The 12,388-nt window shown below is 39.5% G+C and overlaps 1 protein-coding gene across 1 annotated transcript in view; it reads left to right on the top strand.

The window, feature by feature from the left end:
• The window catches only part of LOC126462698 (homeobox protein six1-like), a gene marked incomplete at its 3' end in the record, with an annotated part of 422,686 nt that overhangs the window by 132,754 nt on the left and 277,544 nt on the right, over positions 1–12,388 (top strand). The gene's annotated exons all lie outside the window — the stretch shown is intronic.

The raw sequence follows: 12,388 nt of genomic DNA, 5'->3' as shown, positions 1-12,388 counted from the left end.
TTCAAGGCATGTTAATGAAATGACGATCGTAAGAGCTACCACTCGAAATTCGTGACTGTATTGAGGATTTATTGGCAGGTACGACGCAGCATGTTATCTTGGATAAAGAGCCGTCAACAGACTTGCCCCAGGAATGTGGTTAGACATCCTTTTTGTTCATGCTCTTTATTTATTACTTAATAGGAATTTCAGAAACGACAACATTTTCGCCTGGACTGTTGTTAAATACAGTGTGGTCAGAAAGAGTCTGAAAATCCTGTAGGTGTGCTGCAGGGTAGATTGTGCTGAGAAATAATTGTCAAGAAAAAATTCGATACGTTGCGCCGTTCCTGAGTTAATTAATATTGAAGCTAGCCAATCAAGAAGTTGCGCGTGCCGATTCAAGAGGCCCACCAGAGACGGTGTCAGATGGTTCAGATGGCTCTGAGCACTATGGGACTCAACATCTGTGGTCATCAGTCCCCTAGAACTTAGAACTACTTAAACCTAGCTAACCTAAGGACATCACACACATCCATGCCCGAGGCAGGATTCGAACCTGCGACCGTAGCGGTCACGCGGTTCCAGACTGACGCGCCTAGAACCGCACGGCCACACCGGCCGGCGAGACGGTGTCGCCGAACGTGTTTTTCGTTTGCTTTCCTAAAACGGAACGAGAAAGCGGAAAAAAATTTAACATGGGACTGTAGTAGACGTCAAACCCAAGTCAAAGGCTGAGCAGTCTGGTGCGCTATCACCTATGCTGTGAGAACAACTGACACTAATCGTATGTGGCGGGCCGCTTGAATCTGCGCCCGTAACAGTCTGATTGGCTAACTTCAGCGCAAATTAACTCGTAAACGATGCAACGTATAGAATTTTTTCTTAACAACTGTCCAACATTCTTACATGCTTTCCAGACTCTTTATGACTACCCTGCATATTTACTCGCGATTTCTCAAGCGACAGCTCAGTATGAAGTGCGTTAGTGCATAATGTTTTAATGCGACACTGTCCTCGTTTCAATCATGTTTACATGTTCCGTATGCGTAATAAGGCAGGAGTTTTCCTCATTTATGTAAATTATTACATTAAGTACTACCTCATTTAATAAGTGACGAAGGCTCCTGCCTTATTATGTATATGCAATATATAAACATGCTTGAAGTGAGGAGAGTATCCTCTTCAAAGCAACGAATATTCATGGACACGCTTCATATCGAGCTGTCACTTGAGCAACCGCAATTGTGAATAAATCCATTTAATAACAATCCAGCAGCAAAACGTTGTCATTTCTAAGATACTGCAGTACTGTGGACACAAGTAAGTTTTTGAAAAAAAGTAGCCTCAGACTTTTCGCTGGTGATGCAGTTGTCTAAAATGAAGTAGCAGCTGAAAAAAACTACACTAATATTCAGTCGGATTTTGACAAGATTTGAAAGTGGTGCAAAGATTGTCAATTAGCCTCAAATGTTCGGAAACGTACAACTACTTCACGAAATGTAGACAAGTAGTGACCTACGACTACAATGTCAAAGCGTTATAATTCGAATCAGTCAGGTCATACAAACACCTGGATATAACAAATTGTAGGGATATGGAATGGAATTATTACATAGGCCCAGTCGTAGGTAAATCAGGTGGCAGATTTCAATTCATGTGTAAGATACTCGGAAAATGCGACCAGTCTATAGAAGTGTTTGCTTACAAAGCACAAAGAAGGGAAGCACAAGTGGGGAAAAACTGACCTGTTAAAACCGCTACCGATAATTTTGTTCTGAATAATAGGTATTTTTCGGTATTTGTTTGGGCTCGGTTGTAACAGGAGGTTTTTGTTTTTTACTAAAACGGGGTAGAGAACCGAAATATCAATTAGCCGTAGCAGCAGTGCTAAAAGTTTTGATTTTCCAATAAATCTTTTTTAAAAAACGAGCAATTTTTAGGCGTAAAATTTCCATTGCTTCGAAACATTGTGTTATTATAGAAAATGGAGAAAGCGAGACGACAGCAACGAGCACTAAACAGCTGAATAATAATTTGTACAGCATAGCCGAGACAGTAATGTGCCTGTTACCATGTGGCGTGGCCTTTTGGATGTATTTGCAGTATACGAGACTTGCCCTATCTGATCTATGTGGTAATTTCTCACTGTTGCCGTCGGACAACAGTTGTATTACAGAATCGTGCCACCCCTAGCCTTCAAGTACTTTATGAAGTGCAGTATGAGTGAAATACAATGCTCCGCTCGTTTTAAAATGCCGTGTACAAAAAGTAGTGCGTTTGTATATTGTCTGAAGCTTAAATTAGATCTGTACTTAGTTAAAATAACTAGCTATCCAGTTAGAATTACTGATGCATTGCATCCTTAAACCATATTGTTAACTTCCTTTTTATTGATACATACTGCCAATGACTTCTGTTAAATATTGTAGGAATGCTTCCGGAGCATAAAAAATAATTTTCTGGCACAATCAAGAATTTGAAGTAACCCTTTTAAACATCAACCTGACAATGACTCATATCAAAACAGGATCCAACGAGTGAGGAAATTTATCTCAGTGAAATCGAATATCAATTTGGAAATCATGGTGTCAACCAAGTGGAATGTCAGAATGATCTTTCACTCTGTAGCAGAGTGTACGCAATTGTGAAACTTGCTGACAAATTAAAACTGTTATTCCAGGAAGAGTCAGGTGAAATTTCTTTGGGTAAGGTATGGCCTGCCTTTTTTTGCAGCCACCAGTTTTCTGATACGATAGTGTGCTGCGCGTATAAGGCTCCATGGTTGAGAGAGGAATATTTCACATCGAAGTTCACCCACGCCTTTTCAACTATATAAATGAGTGCTGATTTATTTCCCTGGACCTGTGCGTTCATATCTGCTTCAACCGTAACGTACGTTTTACTCTTCGACTAAGTTTCACTACATTTGACACGCAAGACATTTCACCGCTGTCTTTGTAAATTTTTGCTGATTAACGAAAGCTAGTGTAGAACCAAGTCAATATTTGTGAGACGAAAAGCGAAAAGGGCCTCTTGTAGGAGAAACAAAATTCTGAGTACAAACAAAAGCGTCTGAAGTATCTGTTTTCGTTTTCTTGTATATTGCAGCAGTTTACTTAATTCAGTAAACGCTCGTATCGATTTGAAATCTTTTTGAACAATATCATCAAAATCAGTCAGTGCCCGTTTTCTGATTGAGTACTTCTTGTCGTTATGAGGAAAAACATTGGCCGGACAAGAGGCCCTTTCTTAAATCTCGCAGCTGCCTATGCATTGCTTCACAAAATAGAATCTCCTAAATTTTATAGGCATTTTAAGGAGCTCAGAGTAGCTTTGTATAAAAGAGGAACGAGCTCCCTTTTATATGAGAGTTATAAATGGCCTACAGACGTTACCAGTTTGTAGTTGGTAGCCCTAAAATGCCAGCTAACAGCTGACGTTACTGTAGCAGTAAAAACCCACACCTATAACGCATATTAGCTCTGCTGCTGCTGTTAAAAACGAAAAAGATGAATACATCTTATTGGCTAAATGTATTGAAGAACAGTAATTCTAACAAAGTACCTCACATAACTAAATATATCCAATTTGAGTTCATCGTTAGCTACAAACGTATTGTACATTACAAAACAGCCTTTGATGGAATGAATCTGCGCACCGCAAATTTCCCGAAGAAAATGAACCCATTGGGTTTCCTGATGCAATAATTTCAGCGGCGATGAAAATCCAATGAAAAGATTATTTCTTTAAAAGCGCAGGACCTTTTACAGAGAGGAATAATAAGACGTTACGTGTCTTGAAGTAGAACCAGAACCTGAACCAGAACCTCAAATCAATGACAATGACGGTCGTGAGGAAGAACTTGACAAGGGAGATATTTGAGAATCACAGAAAAAGAGGCAAAAATGCTGTTTGTGAAGGGTCTTGAACCACTTCAGAGACAAGTATTTTAGAATTATAAAATCAAGTCCTTAACCCCAATAAAATATGGTATCTGGGTAATCTAATTTTGGAGGTTTTGTAAATTCAAAATTTTAGATAGTTTTGGGCTTGTTAATGGCTTCAAAATTAAAATTTTGGCTAAAAGTTGTCATAACCACTTTTCCAAAATAATTTATGCAGGATATAAAATTTTTTCTCAAATTGGGGCGAATTTATTTGGTTTTAAATTTTTGTACACTATAATGTGTTATAGATCTGAACGAGTTGATCACTTAATATGTGATGTTAACTTAAAATAGTGTATACAGTTTGACCAAGAACATATTAGAAGCAATATACATGCAGAATTTGTTTCTTAAATGTGTCATATGAAACAACGGTAATGACATGAAACGTTCAAACGCATTATCTCAAAAGACCCATTTTCGATCACCAGAATTCAACCTGTCACAAGTCATTTAAATTTAGAGATAAAATTCCATTTTTTTTACAAATTGCTCAGAATTTAATGCTGAACGTAAAAATTACAAAATTTCAAAACCCAATATTTTCGACAAGTTTGAAGTTTATTATGTGACTTCTGTCAGTGTTACAATCAGTTTTCTGCTATATGAATAATACACTGCATTTTAAAATACTAAAAGATCCTTGTGACAACTACAAATGCAGTATTAGTGGCATTATATATGCAGAATTTGCTTCTTAAGTGTGTTAGATGAAACAATGGCAATGACATTTGAAACGTTCAAACGCATTATCTCAAAAGACCCATTTTTCATCACCAGAATTCAACCTGTCACATATCTGCTGCCCTGACATCGTATAACGCAAGTTGTGATTTCACTAGCAGTTGCTTAATCATCACCTTTCCTACATTTGTCTGACTGCTTCCCCGGAGCGTTGTATTTATCTCATTCTGTGCGGGTTGGCTGAGTTTCCACTCAGGTGGATCTGCGCCCTGCTAGCAGAGCTCGATTAATAAAACTTTCTCCGGCGTCGGAAGCACCTGTGTAGGCAACCGGCTTCCCTGCCAGACACGGGAAACAAACAAACGGCCGCTCGTGGAAAACAGATCCCTGGTGTGGAACACACAGTGCAGTCGCTTGAGACGGAAATTCGAGAGCTCATACACACGTGCAATGTTCCACAACTTTGGTGGTCTGTGGCTTTCCAATAAACATGTCGGCGGGCTAGGTTCACCAAGCGTACCGCAGCATCAGTAGGCGTGAATCGTTATACAGGAATCTCACAGAGCGCTTTACGTTTTGATCTAAAGGCTACCAATTGATGGTCGTAGGTTACTGATCCACTGCGTTGTTAAGTAGTCAGATTAATTTGTCATTTACACATAGTTACACACTTGGATGCTCATTGCGTTTTCCTACTTTAATATGACAGATTTTTCAACGATGGGAAAAGTTGTACATTTCTCCTTAATGATGATTTGAAAAAGAACAATTGACCAATGGTTCCGTGCAAAATTAATTATATATAGATGCAGTTCATCCGTTCTGGGAATCGAGAACCTCAATGATTTTTGCCTGTTACCGGTTGCGATGATGGCAGTATATTAGTCTCGGAAATTCCAAGACCGTATTAAAATCTCTACAGTACTTCCTCAGACTACACCGGAAATATAATTAGAAGCGAGCAGAGATCTTCAATTTATATATGTAGAGAGAGACAATTGAATAAAACCTTTTTGTTTATTTGCTAATACATGACTATAACTTACATTTTATGTTTGCTTGCAGTAATTTTCGTCTATTATGCCTTTGACGGACGTTAAATGTATGTTCAAATGGGAAAAGATATTTTTATTTGATATAATTACAACTTAACAAGTCAGATTTACTTTACTTGCAGTGTGAAACCTCGCTTCTTGCCGAATTTCATGAATCTAAGTCAACGGAAAGCACCCTATATGTTTTGATGAGGGAATTTTCGAGTGTCAAAATATGTGATATAAATGACCGTATCTTTTCACTGCATTGATTTAGAAGCTTACAATGTTTACGCTGCCAAAGGACCATAGATCTTTGTATACGACATACATTTAAACTTGATAAATCTACCCTTTCCTGAGAGAAAGGATTCTTAATAAACAGACAGAAGCAGACGGACGGATAAAAAAAATAAAAAAAATATTTTTTCTTGTTGTATAACGACAAATTGATAATTATCGGATTTTTCTTTCACTTGTACTGTGAACCTAGCTTGTTGCCAAATGTAGTGAGTCTAGGTCAACGGGAAGCACCCTATAGGTCTTGATGAATGGATTTTCGAGTATCAAAACATATGACTTAAACGGCCGTGTCTTGTGATTGATGTGACCTAGAACATTAAAAGTTTTACGCCTCGAAGAGAGTATAGACCTTAATATGGGACATTAATTTTAGCTTGATACTTTTCTCGTTCCTAACAAAAAGGGTTCTTAACAGTCGGACAGACAGGCAGACACACGGACGGACGGACAACAAAAGGATCATATTAAGATTCCGTTGTTACAGATTGAGTCATGGAACCCTATAAGCAGTATTTTTTTAATAGGTGGTTCTCCTTCTTGCTTATTCTCTGAAGGGCAAGGCACACTATCACTTAGTTCGCACTCATAGCGTCCGATTAAGAAGTAAAATAGAGAAACAGTACTAATTCCAATTCCTTTCAGAGGAAAAGGGGAAGAGAATAGAAGTACCTGAGTCCTTAAACTACGCTGTAATAAGGAGCTAACAGCCTGTGGTTCTTTATAAATATCCTAAGCAGTATTCTGTATAATATGAACTGGTTTGAGTCATGACCAAATAACTTTCGCTAGTTTAGTGGTAGTGGTGGTGGTAAGTTTCTATGAGACGAAACTCTTGAGGTCATCCGACCCTAGACTGACACACTACTTAATCTTATCTATGCTAAGGACAGTGCACACACCCATGCCTGAGGGAGGACTCGAACCTCCGAGGCGCCCTAGACCGTGCGGCTACCTCGAGCGCTTGTTTAGTCCCACGGAATCTGATAAACATGAAATAATACAAAAAATAAATAAGCAAGTGGTAGTGGTACAACACATGGGCTGGACGATTCCCAGGCTCATTCAGTGCTGGTGTTTCTACCGATCTTTCCCCAGGGAGGATATATCAAACCACTAGCTTACGAAAATGCTCTCGTAACCAAGGAGCATTCGCGAGATAATTATGTTTCTGGAATTAATGGAGTGGGTCTTTGAGAGAGTGAGACAAAATCTCTTGAACGCTGTAGTGCAAGTTCTGAGGCCAATAGCTCTAGCTTTAAACAGTTGCTCTAGACATCATGTGTAGGTACATATGCGTACAGAAGTGAATTTTTTATCTTACTGCAAGTAGGAGGATGATGTTCAAAGAAGCAGTGTTTTGCTTGTTTTAGATGGAGTGCAAATTATTGTTAGTTATGGTTATGGAAGATAAATCACATAAATCATATTTGTGCCAGTCTTCTGTTGTAATTATTATTATATTAGTTATGATTAAGGAAGATAAACCACATAAATCTGTTTTGGCCAGTCCTCTGAATATAAGTTTCTCTGTTCAATGCAAAAATCGCGATCTCTCGTTTCCTGTAACATAAATAGTCATTTTGGACCCCTCAATCCATATACCTAATTTTAGCGCAAGTCGTCAGAGAGATACCAGAGACTTATTTCTCAGTGGTGCTGCGGAGATCATATGTCCGGAAACAATACGTAGGAAAGACAGTATGTCCGAGCCTCGCGTCCCGTAGGTGCCGGATGTATTGCAGGCGCAGACGTTTTCCTCCATTCCTCGTGAAAATTATTTTGAATCTTTCTTTTATTTTCTTGATTCCGTCTTCAGTTCACTGACTTTGCAGTAGGGCAGGTAGACTGCCGTAATGCCTTGTACCCTTTCTAACGCTAGCTCTTACTTTTTGGTCTTTCGTCGTTATTGTTGTGTATTTGTTCTTACACATATTGTACGAGTATATTACTCGTCTTTCCTTGGGATGTTCCCTCTTGGCTCTTGTCTTACATTACTCGTCTTTCCTTGCAAAGAACATCTTTCTTCCTATGGATTTCTAATATCTTAAATCACTTAACATCGTTAAAACAATTTCGTAATCACAGATTATTACCTCGTCACGGAATTAACTCATTTATTCTTGTCGTATCGTATTAACCGGCGAACTAGAAATGTGTCTTGCAGCTGTAACAGGTTTCACCAAAATCGACGCACCAAGCGGCAGTGGTCTGTCAGTTTACTTTGAATTTGTTCTTTCGTTACGCCGAAATATGAAAACACTGGAACTCCTCTGTATCTCTTATAAAACGACACGCAAAAATTCTTTGTTAATGTAATCTTCCGTCTTCATTAATTTTTGAATTATAGACCTTAAAGCGCCTCTGTGTAAACCACTATCAGAATATGTAAATCTGAGAGGTTATAATGACAGCTTAAACCGGAACGCGTTAAGATCTGTAATTTTTAAAAAAGCAACCAAGAAGGAAAATTACTTTAACTAATGAAAACATCACGGACTCGTATAATGTTTTTATGTCATTTATGGAGATAAATGAAAATAATTTATTGTCCGCGACAGTCATAATAATTTCAAACGAAATGTCTGTTTTCGGCTGGAATCTGCCATGCGCAGATCATAAAATATAGGCTGTGGTTCGGACAATAAATTTCAGAATAGTCGATCACGATGGTATCCAAATCGACCTTTTTTTTTCGGAAGAGAGAAATGGTTTGAGCAACGGAAGGGACGAATGCACACCTGTGTTGCGCCTGATTGGTTTACTTAGAAAGGACCACAACTAACTGAATATATTTATTAAGTATATGAATTCGTAGCTTGTCTTCTTCTCTTTGTGTCGGACGACACTATTTAATCGAAATTAATTCGCTGGCTGACAATTCCTTGACGTCAGCAGTATTATGTACAGATCTGCTACCTCATACAGCTGGCTGGCTCTGAGCACTATGGGACTTCTGAGGTCATCAAAAAAATGTTCAAATGTGTGTGAAATCTTATGGGAGATAACTGCTAAGGTCATCAGTCCCTAAGCTTGCACACTACTTAACCTAAATTATCCTAAGGACAAACATACACACCCATGCCCGAGAGAGGACTCGAACCTCCACCGGGATCAGCCGCACAGTCCATGACTGTAGCGCAAAAGACCGCTCGGCTAAACCCGCGCGGTTCTGAGGTCATCAGTCCCCTAGAACTTAGAACTACTTAAACCTAACTAACCTAAGGACATCACACACCCATGCCCGAGGCAGGATTCGAACCTGCGACCGTAGCGGTCGCGCGGTTCCGACTGTAGCGCCTAGAACCGCTCGGCCACCCCGGCCGGCTCGTACGGCTGATGTCAAGGAATTTGCTATTAATGAATTAATTTCAAGTGTTTGGCACAGCTGTAGATAGCCGGCAATGGTGTTCGACAATGGTGTTCCTTCAGAGATGCATGTTATCGATTAATTCATTTTCCTGCACGACACGAATACACGTCAGTAGTAAACGTCACGTGCGTCGCTACAGGGTTGCTCCATTTTTATGAAATTCTTCACAGCGCAAGGACTCAGTTTAAAGTTAAAAACCTATCTCCCGCTACTTGCCAAATAGTACTTTTCAATGCGAACAGAGTCGTTATTTTTCGCGCTGAAACATGAGTAGCGCCAACAATATTATTGATTTTATACAGATTAAAAATTGTGGATGCATAAGACGTTACTTTTTTATTACATTTATGAGAGAGACGAAACTTGGGGAAGTTTACAGTCCTTGGGGAAGTTTACATAAAATTAGCATAATCATCCGGACTTGCCTTTCGGTGGTAGAAATTTACTCTGGAAGTACCGGCAACTTCACAGTGAAACAAACGCGTGACAATTGGCCAGCGAGCTAGCAGTCAGAAGCGACTTGGGCTGTGAGCTTGCCGGCGCTGGCAGCAAGTGGGAGGAGGTAGGTCGACGGACGCCCGCCATCTGCGGAGCGACCAGCGGCCGGCGGCCGGGCACAGGTGTAGAGTGGCCCGGCGGCTTGGGTTTCACAGATTACCTGAATGCCAATAACCGGGTGTCGCCTTTCAAACTGACTCATCCTGTCCCGTGCGGACGCTCCGAACGCTATGTTTATTACCGTCCAAGCACAACCGAGAGTTTCTCGCCGGAAGCCAAACTGTTGCCGTCACTCCTATAAATAGCTGCGGCAGTTGCATTTCAAGTCAGCTCATGAATTCGACCGAGATGTACGCCAGTTATTTCTTCAATGAAAGAAAAGTCGTTACTGGATGGTTGATATAGGAACCACAGTACTTTCGCATAAAATCAGCATGATGTTATTCCCTTTTCCTTTCCCGTCAGGAGGTCTGGTTTCTCACAGTGATAGCAGGAAGGGGGGGGGGGGGGGAAGGGGCGTGGATCAGGAGGGGGTTCAGAGGGGGGGGGGAGGTGAGATACAAAGCAACGTAAATCGCAGACTGCACTATATACCGGGTGATCAAAAAGTCAGTATAAATTTGAAAACTTAATAAACCACGGAATAATGTAGATAGAGAGGTAAAAATTGACAGACATGCTTGAAATGACATGGGGTTTTATTAGAACAAAAAAAAAAAAAACACCACATGTTGCTAGACGCGTGAAACATCTCTTCCGCGCGTCGTTTGGTGATGATCGTGTGCTCAGCCACCACTTTCGTCGTGATTGGCCTCCCAGGTCTCCAGACCACAGTCCGTGCAATTATTGGCTTTGGGGTTACCTGAAGTCGCAAGTGTATCGTGATCGACAGACATCTCTACGGGTGCTAAAAGACAACATCCGACGCCAATGCCTCACCATAACTCCGGACAAGCTTTACAGTGCTGTTCGCAACATTATTCCTCGACTACAGCTATTGTTGAGGAATGATGGTGGACATATTGAGCATTTCCTGTAAGAAACATCATCTTTGTTTTCTCTTACTTTGTTATGCTAATTATTGCTATTCTGATCAGATGAAGCGCCATCTGTCGGACATTTTTTGAACGTTTGTATTTTTTTAGTTCTAATAAAACCCCATGTCATTCCAAGCATGTGTGCCAATTTGTACCCCTCTATCTACATTATTCCGTGATTTATTCAGTTTTCAAATTTATACTGACTTTTTTATCACCCGGCGCTCTTTTTTAGCGTAGACAGCGCAGTCACAATGTGGAAAGTCTCCTTAAGTAAGATTGATGTACCTGTTATGTGAAAGTTTGATTCGGTTCACGTTACGATATTTTTGTCCATCTTGCGTGCCACTGGCACTTAAGAAATCGTATACTCCCTGTGAGATTCTCAGCCGACCAACAATGACGCCATTGTATTTCCCCACTCACCCGGAATAACATGCCAGAGAACATAATTTAGGTTTTTTTTTAATGTAATTCTACATATTTTATGTGCAGGTACATTTCTTAAATGAACAGCTTGATGTATAACAGCAACGTCGCAGCGTATTATAGGAACACTGTTTCACGATTAAAGAACACTAATTGAGCCTTGCAAATAATTCTCCTTCTTTTCTGGCCAGTCAGCGACAGGTAATATAGCATTGAAGAAATAAGTAAATACAAGTATTTGTTAATGAAAGATATTATATTTTGGATAGTAGTAAAAAAACTTTGTCTCACTGTAAAAAATCAACATCAATACGTACAATATTGTTGATTGTAAAGCACTAAAAGCAGATATTGACCTTTTTCAGATTAATCTTATTTTTTTTACATGTCTTTGTTTTACGAGAGTTCTTTGAAAAGAATGTTAGCAGTAGTAGTGCGCCCATGGTTTACTTTTTGACTGTATGTGTCTTTAGCACAAACATAAATATCACTGAATGTGTCTGGTCATGAGAAAGACACGTATAATAGTCCCTGCAAAGAAACAGTTTCTGGCAAATAGAACCCTGCCCGTTGAAGCGTTTGACCTCGCACTTTATTAATGGCCATAGTGAAGGCTACTTTTATTGGAAATTGTTTTCTTATCTCTAGGTAAGGCACGGTTGAATCAGAAGATGTGAGGTTAATGCAGGGGTTTGAGCACCGTTTTATCGAAGTCAATGACTTTAGCAGTAACGATGCGCTTGCCTAAGTGAATTACTACTTATCTTGCAACATTCATTAATGTCAGGTTATCGATAAGGTTACAGTTTAACACAATAATAGCATTTTTCTTTAAAATCAATTAATGAGGTGGTAAACCGGAATGATTTAAAAAGTTAAAAAATTTCTAAATGGTACGATTGAACGTTGTTTATTTCTTCAAGTTGGACAAAATCACAACTGAGATAAATCATTGCCTCTCCAAATAACAAACTGGAAATGACATTAAAAAACTGTAGTACAATCTTTATATTTTGGACATAGAGTAGCCGTTGAATAGAATTGGGAAATTTCACGAGATAAAACGGAACGTTGTTTATTTCTTCGAGTTGGACGAAATCAGAA

Source organism: Schistocerca serialis, chromosome 1, assembly GCF_023864345.2.
Source record: "Schistocerca serialis cubense isolate TAMUIC-IGC-003099 chromosome 1, iqSchSeri2.2, whole genome shotgun sequence".
Taxonomy (NCBI): domain Eukaryota; kingdom Metazoa; phylum Arthropoda; class Insecta; order Orthoptera; family Acrididae; genus Schistocerca; species Schistocerca serialis.
This window is presented reverse-complemented; position numbering and strand designations above follow the sequence as displayed.